Source organism: Crocuta crocuta, unplaced genomic scaffold, assembly GCF_008692635.1.
Source record: "Crocuta crocuta isolate KB4526 unplaced genomic scaffold, BGI_CrCroc_1.0 scaffold166, whole genome shotgun sequence".
NCBI classification, from domain to species: domain Eukaryota; kingdom Metazoa; phylum Chordata; class Mammalia; order Carnivora; family Hyaenidae; genus Crocuta; species Crocuta crocuta.
This window is the reverse complement of record NW_027531018.1, coordinates 3792995-3806197: the sequence shown is the minus strand read 5'-3', so window position 1 is coordinate 3806197 and position 13203 is coordinate 3792995. Positions and strand designations below refer to the sequence as shown.

Sequence of the window (13203 nt, the reverse complement as noted above, 5' to 3'; positions counted from 1 at the left end):
ACATAGATTAAAGATATGTCATATGTATATATAAGTTTGTTTGTTTGTTTATTGTCTGCCTCCCTGACAAATTATATATTCCATTAGGGCCAGGCCAGACCTGTGTTGATACTCAATAATTAATATTTTATGACTAAATTAATAAAACCACTTTCCACCTGACGGTTCATTTGGGCCAAAATCAGGAACCCTAATCTAGACTTCCAAAAATCTTTCAGGTGGAGGTGAGAGTTATTGGCTTGAGTGACACTGAAGACCAAAATATCAGAAACAGTATCATAGAGTGGATAAAATTATGAAGTTTGAGACCGAGCTAACTACCTTCCAATCATGACATTAGTCCTACCACCTGTCAACGAACTGCAATTTCCTCATATGTAAAAATGAAGAATATAAATAAAAGCATCAAAAATATGGGCTACAATGGGGAAAAGATTCTGAAGTTGTCAGGACTCTCAATCTTTTTCCAAGTAGAGGAAGAGTTCTGCCAATTATACTCCTCTAAATTTTAAATGATTTCTTCATTCCTTTTTGTCCATAATCAACCAATACCAGCGTAGTGGTAAATAGGAGGGACTAGCAAATTGCCTTTTTTGTACTTAAAATACAGTCTATATTATATTACCTGAGACAAATATTAGGAATTTTACATTCTTTAAGTTTTGAAAATGTCTTATATGACAATAATCAAGGCAGTATCATAGTAGATACATAGATCAATGAAAGAGCATAGAGATCCCAGAAATAGACTTTCACAAATATTTCCAACTTATTTTTGACAAAGGTACAGAACAACTCAATGAAGTAAGGATAGTCTTTTCAATAAATGTTGCTGAAGCAATTGGACATCCACAGGCAAAGATATGAACCTCAGCCTAAACTTCACACTTAATACAAAATTAATTCAGAATGGATCATAGACTGAAATATAAACTATACAACTTTTTAAAAAATACATATATGTAATAAAAAATCTTTGCAACCCAGGGTTAGGAAAAGAGTACTTAGACTTGTCACCAAAGACATGATCCATGAAATTGTTAAAGTTGACCTCAACAAATTTTTTTAAGAACAACTTTTTCTCTGCCTAAGACCTTGTTAAAGGGATGGAAGGACAATTGAGAGACAGGGAGAAAATATTTGCAAACCACATATTCAAGAAGGGCTTTGTATTTAGAGTATATAAAAACTCTCAAACCAGTAAGAAAAAAACAGGAATTTGATTAAAAATGAATAAAAGAATATATATAGATAGTTATCATATAAAAGGCTTTCAACATTATTAATCATTAAGTAAATGCAAATTTAAAACCATAATCATTAAATATCCCTACATATCTATCCAAATGACTAAAAGAAAATAGTGATAATACTGAGTGATGGCAAGAATGCAAAGAAACCAGATCATTCATTTATTGCTGGTGGGAATGTGAAATAAATCAGCCACTCTGAAGAAAGGTTTCACAGTTTCTTATAAAGCTGACCTGTTCTTACACAGTGACCCAACAATTGTGCTCTTGAACATTTATTCCAGAGAAATGAGAACTTATGTTCATACAAAGACATGTACACCCATGTTTTTAGTGATTTTATCATTATCTAGGTTGACTAGAAACAACCTAGATATCCTTCAATGGGTGGATGAACAAAAAGCATCCATATTGTGGAAAATTATTTTTTAAAAAATGTATTATATATATAATGTCATATATACCAAAATATGTATCATTTTGGTAGCCTGGAATATTTCCATTACTAGTGATAAATAATTCATATAAGAGTTAGCTCGCTCTCTATTATTTATTTATTTGAGAGAGAGGGAATGTGATCAGGGGAGAGACAGTGGGGGAGAGAGAGAGAGAGATAGAGAGAGAGAGAGAGAGAGAGAAAGAGAGAGAGAGAGAGAGAGAGAGAGAGAGAATCTTAAGCAGGCTCCATGCTCAGCATGAGAGCCAGACGTGGAGCTCAATCCCATGACACTGGGATCATGATTTGAGCCAAAAACAAGAGTCAGATGCTCAAGCAACTGAGCCACCCAGAAAATTGCTTAAAAATTAAAAGGAACAAGCTAGTGATACATACAATTACTGAAATTATCTCAAGGGAATTATACTGACAGGAAGAAAATCAATCTCAAAAGTTTATATACTATGTGATTCCATTTATAAAACATTCTTGAATGACAAAATTAAAGAGATGGAAAACAGATTAGTGGTTTCTGGGAAACGGGGAGGGAGGGGAGAAAGCAGATGTGACTGTGGTGAGCACTGTTAAATATTGCAACTGGTGATGGGGCTCAGGACACACCACCCCCAAAATATGGTATGTTGGCATATTGAATATTCTAAGCTGAAGGAGTTTGAGAAAATGGCAAAAACAGGGAGGTCATTCTGACCACCTGTTCCCTTCTTCCCTAAAAGCAAGAGATAAATCTTTCATGTAAAAGGACCCTTCTGCACCAAGAGGAAAGATGACATTCTAATCACCAGAGACCGGGTATTTGGGGCTGAGAAATCTGTGCAAACTACCTTTATCTTCCTAGTTTCTTCTTCATCATTTACTACCCCTAGCCCAAACACCTTTGTCTTGTCAATTCTTCATCAATGTAGTATTTCTTGGTCTAAAAGGTATAAAAGTAGGATGTCAAGGTGGCTCAGTCAGTTAAGAATCTGTCCCTTGATTTCAGCTCAGGTCATGATCTCATGTTTTGTGAGATGGAGCCCAATGTCCGGCTATGCGCTGTCAACACAGAACCTGCTTGAGACTCCACCCCCCCCCTCTCTCACTCTGCCCCTCCCTTGTTCACGCTTATAATGCAGAGCCTGTTTGGGATTCACTCTCCCTCTTTCTGCCCCCCTCTCAAAATAAATAAATAAACATTTAAAACATTAAAAAAATAATAAAAGGTATAAAAGTTTCTTGCTCTGGTCACTCACTTCTTCAGGTCTTCGTTCTCTACTGAGGGCTCCCATTTACAAGTACACATTCAATAAAATGTCTACTCTTTCCCCTGCTAATCTGCTATTGTCAATATTATTTTCAGACCCATCCAGGAATGCAAAGAGGACTCCAGAAAACTCCTCCGTCCTCACGGTGATGACAGGTAAATGAATCAACACCTGTGACAAAATTGAATAGAAATAAGCACACAAACACATACACACACCTGCATGCATGTAAAATTAGTAAAATAGGAATAAGGTTGGTGGATAGTATTATTTTCTTAGTTATGCAGGATGCTGTCTTGGGGGAGAGCCTGAAGGGAACCCTGATTTGTCTGTATCGTTTCTTACAACTGCACGTGAATTTAGAGTTAACTCAAATAAAACATTTAATTAAAAAATGCATGCTTAGGAACTTTCTTTTTTAGTATGAACCAGTAAGTGGGATATATTTTCTCTGATTCTATATAATTTTATGTCATTTTGGTAGTTTGGAATACTTCCATCACTGGCGATAAATAATTCATAAAAAATTAGCAAGCAATTAGAATTCATTAATCAGAAAATTAATATTGTGAACATGAATCAGCTTGAATGGAAACATTTACCCTTTGTGGTTAGAAAATTTATCTCTCTACTTCATCCAGGAATTGGCTCTAAAATGCATGAGTTCATTACCGAATAAAAATCAAAATTCTCAGAATCTTGGCATACTAGGTTATTATTTCACAGAAAAATTCTGAAATTGTAGAAATCTTAGAAATTGAAAAGGAGCTTTGCTTTTGCTTTTCCTGTGAAGCGAATAGGCAATGATAACTGCAGTGACAACTAATGAGTGAAATTCTTATTTAATAAAAAAGGTGGATAAGCCTGTCATAGGTCAATATGATTTTTAATAAGTATTTTATGTTATGGGGCACCTTGGTGGGTCAGTCGCTTGTGTCTGACTCTTGATCTCAGCTCAGGTCATGATCTCACAGTTTGTGAGTTTGAGCCCTACATTGGGCTCTGCACTGACAGCATGGACTCTGCTTGGAGTTCTCTATCCCTCTCTGTCTGCCTCTACCCGGCATGCACATACTTTCTCTCTCTTCAAAATAAATGAATAAACTTAAAAAAAAACATTTTATGTTAAAATAGTTTTAGATTTATGGAAAACTTGTAAAGTTCTGTAGAAAACTACAGAAAGTTCCCACATACCTCAAACCCAATTCCATCCATCATTAACATCTTACATTATTATGGAACAAGTGTCACAATTAATGAACCAGCATTATTATTATTAACTAAACTCTATACCTTATTGAGATTTCCTTAGTTTTTACTTTGTGCCCACTTTTTATCCCAGCATCCCATCCAGGACACCATGTTACATTTTGTTGTCATGTGTCCTCAAGCTCCTTTCGACTATGACAGCTTTTCAGGCTTTCTTGGTTTTATTGACCTTGCTTTGAGCAGTTTGGAGGCTACTAGCAGGTATTTTGCAGAATTTCCCTATGGGTATTTGTGTGATATTTTTTCCCCCACAATTAGACTGGCATAGTGGGTTTGGGCAAGACCAGAGATAAAATGGAATTCTTATCACAGCTTATCAAGGGCATTACCAGGATTTTGACATCTGAAATTTTAACATGAGGGAATCCAACAGCTCTGGAGAGGCGATGCAGAGGCATGGGCTCCGGTCTCCAGTTGAAGAGAAGGAGCTGGATGACTGTGACCCTTGAGTTGGCCTTCTTTATGCACTCGTTTATTCATCTGAAGACTAAATTTCTACCATTCCTAAAATTCTGTCACACCAGCCAAAGGCATCAAGGTGTTCTGTTGGAACAGATCTCATGCATTTCCTTAGAATGTGGGCCATCTTCATTGAACAGACATTTGTGTGATACATGACATGCTGGTAAGAAGAATGGACACAGGCCTGAATCCTGAGTCAAGCTGCAGTGCACTACAGTGCCAAGCCCCTACTCTCTGCCTAGTGGGGAATTTTATCAGCACCCAAGTTGGAATTTAGTTCAAACAATGACATGGGGTTTTCCTCCATTCTTCCTCTGCTGGGTATCCCCTCCTGCATCCCTATCACAACAATCACAAATCCACGTCTGAGTTAAAGCCAACCTCTGCCTATTGCAAGTTTAAGAAAACTATTCTATTTAAGTGGATTTAAATGGCCATACTATTTAATTGATACATATGTATTTGTTTCCATTTACACACAAAAGTTAAAATCAGATTTGCCGAGAAGCACCAGAGCCAAAAACATTAAGTACCTCGATTTCTTTCTTTTTTCTTCTTTTTTAAGTCACCCCTCTCACCATCTGGTATAGTTTCCAAAAAAGCACTGAAAAGGTGGTAGAACAGGGAAATCAAAAAAGGACTTGGGAGGCCCACAAACTGGGTCATCTGTCTTTGACAAATGGAGGATTCCACTGTGCTCAGCTGCGTCATTCCCACACCCCTCAACCTTGCAGAATTTAAGAGCCTTCGTCCTTCTCATTTGGTCATTGATAGCAAGTCACCAGGAGGAATGTAAACAAGGCACCAGATTCCTGCATTGTTCAGAACATTTGGCAAATACAGATGGTGTCTTCTATAAGGTAGATACATACATAGGTTTTCCTCCAGTGGAAAACAGCTATCCTAAAGCAGATAGAAAATTCTCCCTGACATTTGGAAAATATCAGTGTCCACAGAGGGGAGGAACAGTCTATTGGCAGTGGAGTTAAACTTCTGTATTTTAAATAGGGAAACAACCAGTTCGAGAGTGTGTGCCCTACATCTATGCATTGTTTGTTAATCATTCTTCTAAAATGAAATATTTTGTCTGTTTCCACTAAAATTTTTATTTCTCTTAGCTTTTTGTATAACACACAATCTTTTTTTTTTTTTTTTTAAATTATCCAGAACTAACCTTTGACCTTTGGGAGTGACTTTAATGCTTGGCAGAAAAAAAGCATAGTCATGGCAGGAAAACTGCTTTGGTAGCTTAGGCCTTCCCCCCCCACACACACACACTTGTAAAAAAAAAATTCTCTCTCTGTTTTTAAGGTATATTTTATAAACAAAATTGTATATATTTAAGTGGACAACATGATGCTTTGATATACACATACATTGTGAAATGTTTACTGCAACCAAGTTAATTAACACATCCATCATCTCACATAGTTATCTTTTGTGTGTGTGGTGAGAATACGTAAGGTTTGCTCCTTTAGCAAATTCGAGTGTACGATACAGTCATATTGACTATTGTCCCCATGTTGTGCATTAGACTTACAGAACTCATTTGTCTTATAGCTGGAAGTCTGCACCCCTTGAACTACATCTTCCCATTTCTCCTAGGCCCCCACACCCTGGCAACCACCATTCTACTGTTTCTGAATTCAACTTTGTTTGGTTGTTTGTTTTGATGGCTTTCAGGTCAAACGTGTCCCCCTTCTCTCACCAAGTAAACATTGCCGCCGCTCAAATTGTGAAAACCATCATTCTAGACATCATTAATGGAGGGATACTTATTGATGTCTTTGCCGGCTTCTCTTCTACTTCAATGAATAATGTGGGAGAGTTAAAAGGCTCAGTCCTAGACCTTCCATCAATTTTTGGCCTTAATTTTCTCTCTAGGGGAACTCACTCATTCCCATGGCTTTCAATACAATCTATAGATATTCTATTTTTCTTTCCTTTTCTTCAAAGCTGACTTCCAAAGCATAAACAAGTTCTTATGGCTCTAACTCTCAAAATATATTCCAAATCCGTTTCTTCATTTTGTTTACTCTGTGTCCTCCCTAATGCAATCCACCATTATCTCTCTTCTTAAAAATTTTTAAATGTTTATTTACTTATTTATTTTTGAGGGAGAGGGAGAGAGTGCATGTGTATGTGTATGAGCAGGGGAGAGCAGAGAGAGAGATGGAGAGAGAGAATCCCAAGCAGACTCCGTGTTGTCAACCCAGAGCCCGACGTGAAGCTCAGACTCATGAACTGGGAAATCATAGTCTGAGCTGAAACCAAGAGTGAGACACTTAACTGAATCAAAAGAGGGGCCCCCATTTTTGAATTTTTAACTGAAATACAGTTGACATATAATATTATGTTAGTTTCAAGTATACTGCATAGTGACCCCACCCTTACCTCTTTTGGAGACTACTGCAGCTGACCTCCTAGCTTGTCTCTCTGCTTCTATTCTTTTCCTAATAACATTTCTTCTCTTTATAGCAAGAAATATTTTTTAAAAAACAAAACAAAACAACAAATCATAAATTAGATTATATTATCCTCCTGCTTAAATCTACCAATGGCTTCTTGTTACATTTTCTTTTTTTTTTTAATATTTTATTTATTTCTAGGAGAGAGAGAGAGAGAGACAGCGTGAGCAGGGGAGGGTCAGAGAGAGAGGGAGTCACAGACTGAAACAGGCTCCAGGCTCTGAGCTGGCACTCAGCACAGAGCCAGACACGGGGCTCGAACCCACGAACCACGAGATCCTGACCTAAGCGAAAGTCGGATGCTTAACCGACTAAGCCACCCAGGCGCCTCTCTTGTTACATTTTCAATACAATCCAAATTTCCAGAGTGCCTGGGTGGCTCAGTCAGTTAAGCATCCAACTTCAGCTCAGGTCACAATCTCATGGTTTGTGGGTTCAGGCCCCACATTAGGCTCTGTGCTGACAGCTCAGAGCATGGAGCCTGCTTCAGATTCTGTGTCTCCCTCTATCTCTGCCCTTCCCCTGTTCTTTCTCTCTCTTTCTCAAAAATAAATAAACATTAAAAAATTAAATTAGGAAATCGAAATTTCCTATACTGACCTACAAAGCTCTATATGCTTTGGCCTCTACCTACTTTGCTGATCTTAATTCTTACCACTTTCTTTTTTGTCCCCTAACTTCAGTCATGGTGGCTTTCTTTTTGTTTTTGTTTCTGTTTTTTTTTTCCTCCTTAAACATGGCTACCTGCTACCTGCTCCTGTCTACATTCACTAGTTTCTCTACCAGAAATTCTCTGACTCTAGACACAGAAAACTATCTTCTTCCAACCAATGTAAAATCACTCACCCTCCTTTACCTCCACTCATTATACAGTATAACAGCTGGTTTTCTTTTCCTTACATTCTCTGAATTGTTTTGTCACCACATTCTAGGAAGCAAGTATTAGAAGTTCAGGCACCTTTCAAGTTTCATTCATTCATGCACCCACAGAATCCATAACAGAGCCTGGCATTAGGTAGGCACTCAAAGTTAATTTCAATTAATTAGTGAAATGTATGTCTGTAAGTCCTGCTAGTACTAGATCCTCACCTTTTCCAATGTTTATAAAAGACCAACAAGCCATTTTATTGCTGTTTACATTTCTAATTACATAACTTTGATGCATGTGTAGCTTAGGAGTCACTAATTGTGGTTTCTTTTCAGAGGTCTCCCGTTTTTTCAGTTCAGCGTTCAAGGAGAGCTGTTTGGATGTTTCACCATTGCCCTCAAATGACTCCAGGCTCTAAGTATCGCAGGACATTGTGGCAGAGTTGCAGATGTAGACAGTCTACAAGTGAAGTGCTCTTACTAATGAACCCATGTTCTCTTGAGTCAGAAGGGAAGATTGGCTGAGTGCAAGCACTGGAAATATCCTTCCTCTCTTCTGAAGTCTGGAAGTAGGTACATAAAGAACTCTATGTGTCTTTGGAAACTCAAATAATCTCTTTTGCCCTATTTCCTCACTAGATTATGACATCTGACTCTTCCAATATAATCTTAGGTCAGCTCACTTGGCATGAGCTCCTAGACTAATCCAGGGACCCTCCATTTCATTTGAAACGCCTGACCTCACCCTAGTAATCTCTTGAGTCCTCACAGCCATGCTCACTTTATTGCTATGTCCAGGAAAAAAAATTATTATTTTATTTTTTATTTCAAGTTTTTATTTGAAGTCCAGTTAGTTAACATATAATTTAATACTGGTTTCAGCAGTAGAATTTTGGGATTCATCACTTATATACAACATGAAAAACTAATTTGCTGATCTTCTTAATGCTCACGTGCCCTGGAATTCCACATATACATCCATTGTTTACTAAAGCCTATACTTTCTCTCTGAAGCAAATGAAAACCTAAGTGTTCAGCTAAAACTTCAGTACATATACACACTGCCCACCCCTAAACTCTCCATTTCTTTCCAGTTAACAAAAGATGACTCAGTAATGCAAAAAAAATGTCTAAAGTGCAAATTCACATCCAAGTATCTGCATTCTAGAGTTTCACTTCTGAATTCCTTCTTCTCATCTAAAATATAGCAATACCAAGAAAATTAAGGAAAATTATGAATATTTGCTCATAACTAAACCTATACTCAACATTGCTTAGTATCTCCATTAGTCCCTAAAAATTTGCATTAGGAAAGATTATTAACAACCTTTTCATAGTAAAATTAAAATTATAACAATTATGGAGCATTTGTATTCTGAGGGCTGCCCACATGCAGAGAAAAACCTTTCTGTGTATAATTTCTTTCTCCTATTTTTCCTCTTGTCCAACAATACAATTTTCTTCTTTTCAAGACCAGGAAATGCTTTCAAGTTAAAAAGAAGAGGGAAGAAGTGGTGTTAACTAAAATTTCTTTAGAGAGATGATCAGTAGCTACTTAGGGAAATGTATAGGAGGAGGACAAAAATCTAGGCATGGATTTAAGAAGTACTAACTTTTACATGTTAATTAGCCTTTTTAAATCACTTCTGACATAAAATGTGTGGGGTTTCCCCCCCAAGAAATTCTCTACTTCACTAACTGAATGCCTTTTAAGTTAATTCTTATGTTTACACTGCAATTCTTACACTACCCAGAGTTAAAGCAGACCCCACAGGTTAAGAATTCAGTCCCAAAAAGACTGCCTCCCACTTTAGATCCAATTCTAAGTCCCACGTTGTCACTTGTACTTCTGACCTATCAGCTATAAATAAGAGGTTCTAATAACAACCTCCATATGTTTGGTAATTTGTTGTAACAGCACACCAAACTCTGTAAAACACTTTATTTATAGTTATAAGCTTATTAATAAGGATATTATAAAGAATACAAACAACAGTCAGATGAAAAGGTATATAGGCCGAGGTCCAGAACGAGCTCTGTTCTTGTGGAGTTGAGTATGCCAGCCTCCTGACACGTGGTGCCTTTACCAATCTGGAAGCTCTCTAATCCCATATTTGAGGGGGTTTTGTGGAGGTTTCTTTATGTGGGCACAAGTGATTAAGTCATGGTCATTGGTGATTAACTAAAAGATACAACCATCTAATCATGCCTTGGTCTTTCTGGCAAGCAGCTCCCTTCCTGAAGCGACCTAGGGGCTCCTGCCATCAGTCATCTCATTAGATAATAAAAAGACACTCGTCACTTATGATATTCCAAGAGTTTTAGAAGCTCTTGTATTGGAACCAGAGAATAAAACCACATACTCTAACAAAAAAATGCTTCTATCATCCCAAACAGGGGTTTTACGAGCTCTGTGCCAGGAACCAGGGACCGAGACCAAATACAAACTTCTTATCATCTCACATCATAGCTGTTTTGACAGGGAAATGTACATATTAAAAAGAAATCCTGTGTGAAATAATCCACTTGCTACAAAGTATCTGACAGAAAATGAATAAGCTTTCAGAAAGCAGCTATCAGCCACAGGTGAGGCCATCTTTCTTCAACCACAGTTACCCTATTCTCTTTGCCTCGTCAGAATTTCTGAGTAGGTCAGAGGCTGTTGTTGTCCATGTGTCCCTTGATACAAATCTAGGTCTGAAAAATCATGCATAGGGGTGACGAAACCCCCAAAGGAGTCAGGCCTACATTTGGCACATAATCTTTAAAGCTCAGCACAGAAGATACGTTCAAGTTTTAAAATAGGTTCTAAACTAAAAAAGATTATAATTTGGAAATATGAATAGTTGTCAAAAATTTACCTACTTAATTTCCCTAATATGACTTTCCACCCCATGTCCCTGCCTTTATCCCTTCTCTGCTATATTCAACTTTCTTCCTTTTCCCTCTCTTTTCTACCCAGATAATTATTAAGTGTGTTCATTCAAGTCCACTATGCCTGATGAAGAAGCAAACATCTCAGTCTTCAGTTATCTGTAAGACATTCTTAGCTACTGAGTTTAGGAGAGGTACTAGTTTCTTTATCACTGTACCACAAATTACCACACATTTTGTGGCTGAAAGTAACACACGTGAATTGTCTGTCTTATAGTGTCTATGGATCAGGAACCTGGAAACACTTTAACTGAGGCCTCTACTTAGGGTCTCATACTTAAGGTATTGGCCAAGATGCATTCTTATCTGGACACTCTATGGGGAAGAATCTGCTTTCAAGTGCACTGAGGTTGTTGGTAGAAATTTCCCCCCTTTCATTATAGGACTGAAGGCCTCAGCTACTTGCTAGGTATGAAGTGGTAATGCAATGTAATGAGGCAGCCACATAGCAAAGTGGTCTTCCCAACATAGCCACTTACTTAACTAAGCCAATGAGGAGAATTCCTAGCATCAGTCTGCTAGCAAGAAAAAGTCTTAATACTGTAATATAATCACAGGAATGATAGCTCATCACTGTTGTAATATTCTATTGGCTAGAAGCGAGTCATAGGTTCTACTCACCCTCAAGGAAAGATAATACAGAATTACAAATATTAGGAAATGGGGATCGTAGGAAGCTATTTTATATTCTGTCTACCATAGGAGAGGTTGGAAACACTAAAAAATTACATAGAAGTTTTGTGGTTTCAGGTATTACATCCAAGTCTTCAATTCATTTGGAATTAATTTTTGTCTATGGTGGAAGATAGTAAGACTTGAAACCATAAAACTCAGCAGAAAACATAGGTGGTAAGCTCTATGACATAGGTGTTGGCACAGATTGTTTTTAATATGACACAAAAGGCAAAAGCAACAAATGCAAAAGTAATAAGTGGAATGACGTCATACTAAAAAGCTTCTGCACAGCAAAGGCAACCATCATCCAAAAAAAAAAAAAAACCACTGAAGAGGAGAAAATATTTTCAAATCTTTTATCTGATAAAGGGTTAAGATCTAAAATACATAAAGAACTCATACAACCCAATAGGAAAAACACCCAAACAACCTGATTAAATAAATGGGCAGAAATCTGAATAGACATTTTTCCCAAAGAAGATATACAAATGGTCAAAAGGTACCTGAAAATATACTAAGTATCATTAATCATCAGGGAAATGCAAATCAAAACCACAGTGGGGTACCACTTCATACCTCTTAGAATGGCTATTATCAAAAAGAAAAGAAAAGGAAAGGAAAGGAAAGAAAAGAAATGACAAGTGTTGGCAAGGAATGGAGAATAGAAACCTCATGCATCTTTGGTAGGAATATGAACACAAGCCTCCCCTGAAACCAATTTAGGTCAAGAGCCTAACAGATCAAATACCCATATTTATTAAAATATTTTTGACCACCAGAAAAGATATACCATGTCTACTGAAACTTTAAACTCCAGTAGGTCCAAAGAGAAATCTTCCCAGCTGTGCTCATAAGTCTACCCATATTTCATAATAAATAAAAAATTACCAGAGGTGATAAAGTCAAACAGAAAATATGCGCTAAAATTTAAATAATTTACCTCTTCTACAGAAATATATATCATGTTTTAACCTAAAAATACTAGGCTTCAAACTTGTGTTTTGTTTCCCACAGGTATCTGTATTAGCACAAAAGCATTAATCTATGTATTAATGTTTTCAAGACCATGTATAATGTATTTCAAAATTAATCACATGCTCCTTTGATCACATACTCCTTACAGTGCTCAAGTAGTCCTAGATGAGTAGATTCAGAGAATAAAACTTTAATGTAAAAGATGATGTAAATATTTAATCAAGATTATCTTGGGTCCATTCCCATTAATCATTCCCACTTGGCATATCTGAGGGTAAGGATGGGCAATTATACTACCTAAATAAATATTGCTCTGATTTATTTCCTCCTTTCCATCTTAGTTATCACATCTGAGCTATTATCATTGTCTGCTACTTTTTTTATTTTATTTTTTAAAAAAATTTTTAATGTTTTTATTTATTTCTAGGAGAGAGAGAGAGAGAGAGAGACAGCATGAGCAGGGCAGGGTCAGAGAGAGAGGGAGACACAGACTCTGAAACAGGCTCCAGACTCTGAGCTGGCAGACAGCACAGAGCCTGACGTGGAGCTCAAACCCACGAACCGTGAGATCATGACCCAAGCGAAAGTCGGATGCTCAACCGACT

At 37.1% G+C, this 13203-nt stretch overlaps 2 long non-coding RNA genes across 2 annotated transcripts in view; one reads left to right on the top strand and one right to left on the bottom strand.

The window, feature by feature from the left end:
* The window catches only part of LOC144237278 (uncharacterized), a 32995-nt gene extending 24954 nt beyond the window's left edge, over nt 1-8041 (bottom strand). Inside the window, exons 1-2 of the long non-coding RNA XR_013336809.1 lie at nt 7994-8041; nt 7074-7149 (exon numbers count right to left, since the gene is read on the bottom strand). This is a non-coding gene — a long non-coding RNA (uncharacterized LOC144237278). The remainder of the gene's footprint in view (nt 1-7073; nt 7150-7993) is intronic.
* Nucleotides 8042-8100: 59 nt separating this feature from the next.
* On the top strand, nt 8101-10500 carry LOC144237243 (uncharacterized). Its single transcript, XR_013336798.1, has 3 exons — nt 8101-8162; nt 8351-8583; nt 10412-10500. It is a non-coding gene; the product is annotated as an uncharacterized LOC144237243 (long non-coding RNA).
* Nucleotides 10501-13203: the final 2703 nt, after the last annotated feature.